The 10,107-nt window shown below is 33.7% G+C and overlaps 1 long non-coding RNA gene across 1 annotated transcript; it reads right to left on the minus strand.

Annotated features, from left to right (window-relative positions):
- Positions 1–999: 999 nt before the first annotated feature.
- LOC111083496 lies at positions 1,000–9,223 on the minus strand. Its single transcript, XR_002609065.1, has 6 exons — positions 8,840–9,223; positions 6,356–6,574; positions 5,955–6,051; positions 2,697–2,891; positions 1,904–2,055; positions 1,000–1,592 (listed from the first exon to the last, which is right to left on the minus strand). It is a non-coding gene; the product is annotated as an uncharacterized LOC111083496 (long non-coding RNA).
- Between the last annotated feature and the right edge of the window lie 884 nt (positions 9,224–10,107).

Here is a 10,107-nt window from a genome sequence, read left to right on the forward strand (position 1 = left end):
AGTTCATGTGTAGCAATCCATAATTTTGAGTTATTGACCAAAAAATAAAGGCTGCCAGGGCTTTCTCACCTTTTAACCAAATAACTCACTCACAGCTGAAAATACGTGGTGTGTTCAGCGGCATCGCAGGACATACCTGGAACGTTAACTACTATGTGTTCAGCGGCATCGCAGGACATACCTGGAACGTTAACTACTATGTGTTCAGCGGCATCGCAGGACATACCTGGAACGTTAACTACTATGTGTTCAGCGGAATCGCAGGACTTACCTGGAACGTTAACTACTAGACTACGTTCGGCTTTTTCGGATGAGGGATTTGCACCGGACTAGCTTCGGAGTCCGTTGCTGCTTTAAACAGTATTCTAGCGAGATTCTCCATATCCCTGAAGAACATTGAAGACTTCCTTCTTTTAAACGATGTGCCAGGTTTCACATAACGATCTCGCTATACTAATACTCTTCCAGTCATGCATTCTGCTAGGCGGCATGCCGCTTTCGAATGTTCGGGAATTCCCATGAAACAAATATATTAATGCCAAAAATGTCGTCACTGTATTAGCATCAAAAGTTTTCATGAAGTGCTATTAACTAACCTTTTTTTATAACTGTGATGGTCAAGTTGGCAAGTTATTTTATTAATGAAACAAATTCTAACCCTATGATAGGAGCAACATACGTGTATTACAGGAACCCTCAAACACAAGTTATGAAAGTGTGCGAAGTTGAATTTTTTTTTCAGTTAATTAATGCATGTAAGTTATTTATATTTAAAATATGTCATTTTTTTTCTTATAAAAAAAATCAAGACTTGTGTCTGTGCGTTGTCTTTTACAAATCTATTAACTATATATATATATATTTATAGATGTCAACTTGTGGTTTATAAAGGGCAACTTCTAAAGCCCAAGTTTAATGAAGTTGCTTGATTAGTCCGCCAGTAAGTGATTGAATTTCAACTACGTATGAGAAGTATGAAAATAAACAGAATAAAATAGATTTGATTTTTTCTCGTTTCATCAAAAACATTTATTGATCAAGAACGGTTCTACAAAAGCATCGTGTCACATATAAATCATGAACATAGAACTTTCATCTTTCATTACAGGAATTTTAAAGCCGTCGGTTTTTACACCGCAAACCATATTTTTACATAACATGCTAATTTCCAACATATCTTGTATACCTTATGTACATTTTTTACATATGTATGTACACCGAAGTTACTTTGTACGAATATTTGCACACGTCGTTCGTCGCTTCCATCAGATGTGGTTTCCGTTACTCATTACAAACTTTTCCACACTATACATAAATAAATGTATAAGGATTCCCAAAGTTCCAAAAGGCCGTAATTTATTAATAGTATACTATGAAAACAACCCTCGGATGATACAAACCACTTTTCATACTAAAAACCACTAGATTCTCACAGTGATGATGTTGAAATTCGCCACCTCATACATACAATACTGACTTGTTACGCCTGACTTGAAATTCTATGTTATACTTGAGAGTACAATAGATAACAGAGTTCAGAAGATCGTCTGACTGGTAAACATAAGTGACAGTAAGGAACAATTGATGTGCCCCTATAAAAAAGCAAAACAAAATTCTTATGATCGCATCTTAACTAAATAAGATTAAAATATTCGATATATAAAATTAGATTTTCAATAGATTATTTTCATTCAGTAGATATAATATTCATTAGCTCATTTCTTTTCAAATATTTTCTTATTATTTACTTTAAATGATGTCTTTGACATATTTAGTTTAACTAGATAGCATCATAACAATATTATTAACAATAGTGTTTCCTACACTAAAAACTCAGTTTAACACGTGGCTAGCAGTTTTATGTATTCATTTATTGAAGTAACACGTTTTAGTTTTAACTCACTCGCTATCTGGATCATATTACTCCCATGTTGTTCGTACTGAGAGATTTAACACAGGCGACTCCAATTCCAACAGAAGATATTGTAAGACTGCCAAGAGAAAAACGAAGGAAGCGACGAACCTGCATGCCCTTTTTCTCGATATCTAAATCACCTAAAAAAAGAAACCCTAAAAAGTTACAATCTTTGTTGTTGTTCTAAAAATTAGAAAAAGAGAAGAAAATACAAATTTCAGTTGTTTTACATTTCAGTTGTTTTACATTACTTTCTGTACCCTGAACATAAACTACTACTGACACATATATATTAATATTTAAACGTAACGTTTTCTTGTTGTTGTTGTTTTCACCACGTTTACTAAAGAATATCCCAGTTAAGGCACCTGTGTACATAACGTACAGTTTCTGTTTGCGAGTATTTGAAAAGGTAGAGAAATACGGTCAAGTTTGATTCACGAAACCATTACTTTTTTCGAAGTTGATTCATATTTTGAGTCTTTATATATATGGTGAAATTCGAGTATTGCTATAAAAGAATAATTATTTTCGAAAAGGTTCCAAAAAATGCCGTAATTCCGTTCCAGCTACCAAATTTTGTGTTGAAACGCCGTCCGCTAAGACTCAAGAGCTGTTTTTTATATGTTTGATGAAATTATAATAAAGTCTGCAGACGATAGCGAAACGAATTTATTAAAACATGACAATCAGTCTTCCCATATTTATATCTAGAGAAACCTGAGTAACACTTTGATTACAAGAGCAAAAAACCCAAAGTTTTAAATAAAAAAATACTTACTCAAATCAACTGGTTTTTACGTTTGCTTTTTCCTTTTTCGAAGCAAGTAAGAAGGTACAGATCTGATTTTTTGGCAGGCACTTCCTGAAAAACACGCAGGATAATTTATAGAGGAAGTCTTGGAATTATTCATCAAATGTCGAACCAGATCTTGAAGTTGAGGGTGGCCGAAATTGTTCATATCAATATTCACACCTATGAAGAAAGAACTGTGATGAACGTGTAACAATGCGCTATTAGTTACAGAATTGAATAAATTTTCAAAAATACATTACATTGCGAACATAATAACAATAATGTTCCGCAGTGTGAGTAAAACATGACGTAATGGGTGAAAAATATGTGCATAAAACACGAATAATATATGTCATATGCTGTAAAAATATTTAAATCTTTTTACGGAATTGAGGAAAAACAAGACAGTTTTACGTTTCACAAATACATCATTTATTCAGGTACAGCAACAGTGGTGTTGACCAATTAATGTGTAGAAACGAGAATTGAAGAACATTCTAAAAGCTGGAAATTAAACAAATTGGATTCAACCTTTGCATCCCATCTTATTAAAACTAAACACCAATTTAATCCAGAAACAAAACTGCAAAATTTTACATATCTGTGAAAAAGGTAAAAATAAAACTAGACAGTCTGGTAATTTAGAAATAAACAGAAGTCTATGAATTAATCCACAAAATAACCAAACCCACTTCTTACCCCACTTGTCTCAAGGTGAATGTCTGGTTCTTTGTTTAAACATTTATATATAAACTCTGTTACAAAACATTTCATTCTGTACCTGATTATGGATCTACTTGTGAAATAGTGGTCGTGAATAAATGATGTATTTGTAAAACGTATAATTGTCTTGTTTTTCCTCAATACTGTAATTATGGAGTTTCACCAAGTACCGACGGTTTCAAGTATCAATTATTTATTTCTACTGAATCAAATAATTTTTTGTTTAAATATACTAACGTCATTTGGAGTAATAATACACAAATGACGAATACGTGTCTTGATCCCTGTGCAAACATTATCTATTGTCCGTTTTACGAGGAAGTCACGTGCTGTGCGTGTTCCTTCGCACGTGTTAGACACATGACAGGGAGTTTTTCTGACAACGAGATCAAGTTTGGCAAAAATCAAAATGAACTTGGCTTTAATATCAGAAAATGTGTGGAATTGACCAGGCACGTGGCAGCTAAGTTAATAGTTAGCAATAGTAATAGTACTACGAACTTTTGTGTTGCTAGCATATGGAACCCGCTTACACGTGGATGTTTAATTATAATCCAAGCCACACGGTTAAGCGGAGGGAAAGAGATGGGGGACGTTGCTCCACAATGACCTTTTAGTCCTTCTAGCTCAAAGCATCTGCATCTCTTCATTAAAAAGAGACGGACGGGCGCGTGTCACCGAAACTACTGGCAACTGAATACCACAATCACCCGAACAGAAAATTTGAATCTGTGGGTGAGGGTGGAAGGTTCAGTTGGCAGAAGGATACTTTCCCACGGGAATAACTAAATATTCAACGTAATCTGCTTTTGAGGGTTTAAATAGTGTACGAGGTTATATTAACAATGTCTGAATCAGAGGCATTATTCTACAAATTTCTGTTATTGTTAATTACAAAACTTATCAAATGATTTATAAATCTGATGAGAAAATGTATGTCTCGTCGAGAACGGATTGTATTTAAAAAGTTCTAACTTCCAGATGTTACTGTTCACATGAAAGTAGAACATAAAACAATTAGGCTTACAAGTTCATGTAATGCAAGATGATGTTATTAAGAACTGTTTTTCTAAAGCTGTTATAACGATTAGGAAAAGTGATATAATATGCACTGAGTTATAATCCCAGACTTTTTGGCTGCCTTTAACTGTATCTTTTCGTTATATTTCCACATTTCTTGATCAATCAGCCCATATAATTTCATATTGATATAATTCTTGAAAACAGTGTCTTTCGTTTCAATATTGGTACCTTTATATGTTTTTATTGCACTTTTAATGTTTAGTATGTTAAGAAAAAAAAATATATATAGAAGCACAATTTCCTATCCTTTGTTACAAACGAGTTTTTATCTCACCCATCCAACGGACGTGTACTCCAGCTAGTGAGAAAAAAATCTAGAAAAAAATTTAAAGTTCAACACACGGCAAATACACAAATAAAGATACACCATTATACACCATCTATTTTAATAGTTATTTTGAAATATTCATATATTGGCCAAGAAGAAATCATGATTAATCAGTTACAGCATTTCTTTCATATTAATAATATTTATAGCTTTTAAAAAAAGCTCAATAACGACGATAGCAATGTACATCAATAAAAATGTCACGTAATATATTGAACACGTATTCTGAAAGATATTTCAATAAAAATGTCACGTAATATATTGAACACGTATTCTGAGAGATATTTCAATAAAAATGTCACGTAATATATTGAACACCTATTCTGAGAGATATTTCAATAAAAATGTCACGTAATATATTGAACACGTATTCTGAGAGATATTTCAATAAAAATGTCACGTGATATATTGAACACGTATTCTGAAACATATTTCAATAAAAATGTCACGTAATATATTGAACACGTATTCTGAGAGATATTTCAATAAAAATGTCACGTAATATATTGAACACGTATTCTGAGAGATATTTGCATTGCAGTATTTAAGTAAGGTAGACAACCTGGCTATATCAAAACTTAATTTATCTCTTTGATAGCATAGAAACTGTGTGGAATGTAATTTTAACTTTTCGTATGTGAACAGCGCTTCAGAACAATACGCTGCTAAATATTGTAGGTTGGATTGATACCGTTACCAATTTATGGGCATACATAGCAAAGAATTGTAAAGAAATAAGCAGAATACTTATGGCACACCCCGTTACCGCGTAAAACATAAATACATAAAAAAAATCGCTCTCCACACTTTGATAACATTATAATAGTGACAATCATATCCCATTATTCGATTAAAGTGGCCCAAGAGTTGAAGATCGTGGTGTTGACTAGCTTGTCTTCCTTCCAGTCATCACGTCAAAACTATGGGTGGCTAAGCACAAATAGCCCTTGAGTAGTTTTGCACGAAATTCAACAACAAAAAATTTTGGCACAGATACTTTTGATGTAATGAACTACAACGAGCTTGCCCGAGAGATTTTTGAGAAAGATACTTTTGATGTAATGAACTAGCCTGAGAGGTACATCATCAATAACAAAAAGTAATATTACCTTGCAGACAAGAAGGCAAACCTCGTGTTCTTAGTTTCATGAGAAGAGCATTGTGAAGGTGGTCAATATAGCGGATGGCCTCTTCTATTACCGTTACCTGAACAAGAACATAAAAATGTTAATACTCTATATTCATATTGTTTAGGACTAAAAACTAGGTTCTTCTTAGACAGTAAAATACAGGTGTTTACATTTTACATCCACTGTTCAGAACTTAAACGATACAACTATCAAGACACTATTCTAGACTTAACTACGTTATTGTAGGATTAATGTAAACATAAGTAGGAAAGCACAACTTAATACTCTAGATTATTTTTGTTTCGAGCTCGGGCAGCCCCAAAGATCCATATATTGACCGTGGGCACGTAAAGAGTTAGCGAGAGGTGTCAAGCACTGACCTTGGGTACGTGTGGCCTTTTAGCGATGCTTGGCACCATGGATCGAAGTCGACGATACTCGTGAATTCTTCGCATTTTCATACAAACTCGCATTTCCTGCTTGAGGACCCTCTTCTTTACTAGCTCCCTGTACGTTCTTGTGACCTTGAAGGTCCTCCGGTGATGAGATAAGGAAATATGATTGTCTTCGGAATCAGGAATGAGGGGGATGCCCATTTTCTGGTGAGAGAAAAACGCAAAGAAAATTTATTTACGTAATGTTCCTGCAATCGATCTTCAAGCGTCTTTAGTCAATCAACTTTGAAACCTGGTCATCATAAAACACCTACAAGTATTCTCACTAAAACAGTACAGAGCAGCTGTCATTCCCTAACTTTAACAGTTGATAAGTTTGGAAAAGATACATATGCAGTTACTGCATATATTTTGTTAGCTTTGTGGCCAAGCGGCGTAATAATAATAATATAATCATATAAGGATAGATGATCCATAGACAGTAATGATGTACATAATGAAAACAGTATGTTAGATGCATCGCTGTGTTCACATATGAATTTTAGTTGAATACACTTTTCTTCCCGGGGAAAAAAAAAAAGTTGTTCATGCGAGTCTTTATTATATACTTAATAATTCATCCTGACAAGCATTTAATTTGTAGAAGAATTACAAAAAGAGAATTCTCTCTCTCGTTCAGAAAGTATGTAATAATAACATCAGGTTGCCCACTATTTATATGCAACGATTTCTGACTAGATGAATAAGGAAATACGAGACTTTTTCGTGTTTATAATCCATTTGATTTTTGAACTCGTCAGGAGGGAATACTTACTACAACTAGTCACAAATCATCAGGTTGCCCACGATTTATATGCAACGATTTCTGACTAGATGAATAAGGAAATACGAGGCTTTTTCGTGTTTATAATCCATTTGATTTTTGAACTCGTCAGGAGGGAATACTTACTACAACTAGTCACAAATCATCAGGTTGCTCACGATTTATATGCAACGATTTCTGACTAGATGAATAAGGAAATATGAGACTTTTTCGTGTTTATAATCCATTTGATTTTTGAACTCGTCAGGAGGGAATACTTACTACAACTAGTCTCAAATCACAAGAAAACGTGAAAACAAAAAGTACGTACAAATACTGAAGTTAATAAAACATTGAATTTCGTTTTCACTTAATTCAGATTTCATTGCTAATGTTCAGGGGTGGATAGGCATTAAGGGACTAGCCTAAGCAATATCACATGCTGCATACTAGCTGGATAATTAAGATTTAAGATCAATTCTAAGAATGCGTCAAATGTACTGGGTAACTGCACGGACCACTCCGCCCCTACTAATACTACTTCTAGCGAAATGTCGAATTTACCTCTAAAGTTCTGCAGAAAAAAAAAAGACAACGTCTTGTCCAGCTGTAGCCTAGACTGTCATGGTCAATCTTAACAAGTGCCGGTATCACTGTAACTGCAATAAACAGTGATCTTGTTATTGTGTTCATTACTGTGTGGCTGCTTTAAAAAATCATGTAAAACCCAGAGATACGTGTATGTAGGTAGCTTAAGTTATATGAATATTACTTACTTAAATCAGAGGCCACCTATACAATAATAAAATAATTCATTTTGCCGACACAAGTGTTATTTATTTACTGATGTCTGAACTAGAATTTAATATTGGTCAACTATCCTGGACGATACGATTAATATTCTGTAATCTAATGTTCTTAGAATTTACAAAAAATAAATAAATAAGAAAAACCAAGTTTCATTAAGTTTAAGAAATGACTATGATACTGGTAAATAAAATAATATTTTACGCTACTTTACAAATACTAGTTGCCATGTGACCACACGTATGGACTGGTTTAAACTATCAACTTTACTCTTCATTAACAATTTAGGTGGTAAACCTCCACGTTCGGCCCCTCAAGGAAAACTAAACATACTACAGCAACCAGAGAAAAAATAAAACTCTGCATTTTGTACCCAAGAGATAATAAAAATGACAAACACTATCACAAAAAAAAGCAGTCGCAAAATAGGCTTTACAATGATTTCTAAGTGTATACATTTAAAATTAGATTCGTAGCGTTACAAACAGCATAAATCCCCAGAGTTTTATGTTACAAGCGTTCTTTTGTTTTTTCTTTTGCAATTCACACAGAGTAATTTATCGAATCAATATGTTATAACACTGTGATTTCTTTAACAGTTTAATATCAGAGCAACTTTGGCAATTTTTGCGTTTTAACTCATCACCTATTTTTATTTGTTTTCATTCGTTCAATGTTGAACTCTGATATTTGTACATAAATTTCATCAAAGCTATAGGGCTGAATGAGTACTGTTGACAATATATATTAATTTTGGTATAGGTTATAGCTTCAAACCTTTCATATAAAATGACATGATTATATTACTACACATTTTTCAATAACAAAAACAGTTTTTTGCTAAAACATTTAAACGTTACCTGTATCTGGTAGAAAGAAGATTAAAATGTTCCGACGTAGATGTGCCTCTGCTGAGGATTCCGACGTAGATGTGACTCTGCTGAGGATTTCTCCGATATAGTCACTGTCAAGTCAGGCTAGCTAAGTTTACTTCCCCTGCAGTCTGTTCACTTGGTCAGCAACGCCTGTTCAACTGAATAAAAAAATTGATGTTTCACAAACTATTTTGTCAGTAGTTCTTGTGTAGTTACTGACCAAAACCTGGTAACGTTTTCACAGAGCTATTTTGTTTTTACGAATATGCACAAAGGTGATACTGTAACAAATCTAAACGACAAACTACCACCGACTGCAAAATGAACTATTTCCACCTCAACAACCTTGCTTCTCTTAGCCTCTCTCACTCTACACTACCCTGCGAATGAATACATGCGACATTCTATTTGATGCTCACTGCGCATGAGCTAATGCGACGTCACATTAGCGATAAATCCTTCCTCAAGGCAATGGCGTTCGTTAATAATAGCAGCATTCCATAAAATTGACATAATTAAAAAAAATAGTATCTTTTTCACGGATGAAAACAAGTTATAACGATTTTTCTTTTGTAAAGATAGATGTTTACTTTAAGTCATCACTCCTATTTGCGGAGGCTCATATATTAGTTAGTGTGGTTAGTTACATAGGTGTTCAGTAGCATGGAGAAGAGGTCACTATTTAAGTGTGAGAAATGTCTATTTGGCTGAATGAAATGAGAGAGTAAAAATTAGACACCTCCAAAGGTAAAGTATAGAATAAATAAGAACTATGACTACTGACACTGCCAAATACATAATATATATATATGTGTGTGTGTGTTTAAACCCCGTAGGTACTTTTGTGCGATGTGTTTTTGAGACTTGACTCTGGATCATTGTCTTTTCTTTTCCACAAAGTCCAGCTGAATAAACATTCCTTCATTTCTTTCTTTCAAAGTTCAAACACTAAATTTAGTTTCCTTTGTTTACTGTGATTTTTCTTTAGTGTTCCATGCGAAGTGTAAAATACAGTTTGTATTTTATGTTATACATCTTGTTTTGTCTCTTAAATCCCCCAATTCATTATTATCAAATCGTTGATTATCTGCAGCACCTAGAGCTAGCTACCTGTAGATTAATTATTCTTAGTCGAGAATCACTTAAGGCAATTTTTGTTTTAGTATGCATTATATGGCTGTATTTTGGTCGGTCACACCTTATAACAATTAACTAGAAGTTAACCATCGTATCACTTTCCCATAAGTCATGGT

Source organism: Limulus polyphemus, unplaced genomic scaffold, assembly GCF_000517525.1.
Source record: "Limulus polyphemus unplaced genomic scaffold, Limulus_polyphemus-2.1.2 Scaffold142, whole genome shotgun sequence".
NCBI lineage: Eukaryota > Metazoa > Arthropoda > Merostomata > Xiphosura > Limulidae > Limulus > Limulus polyphemus.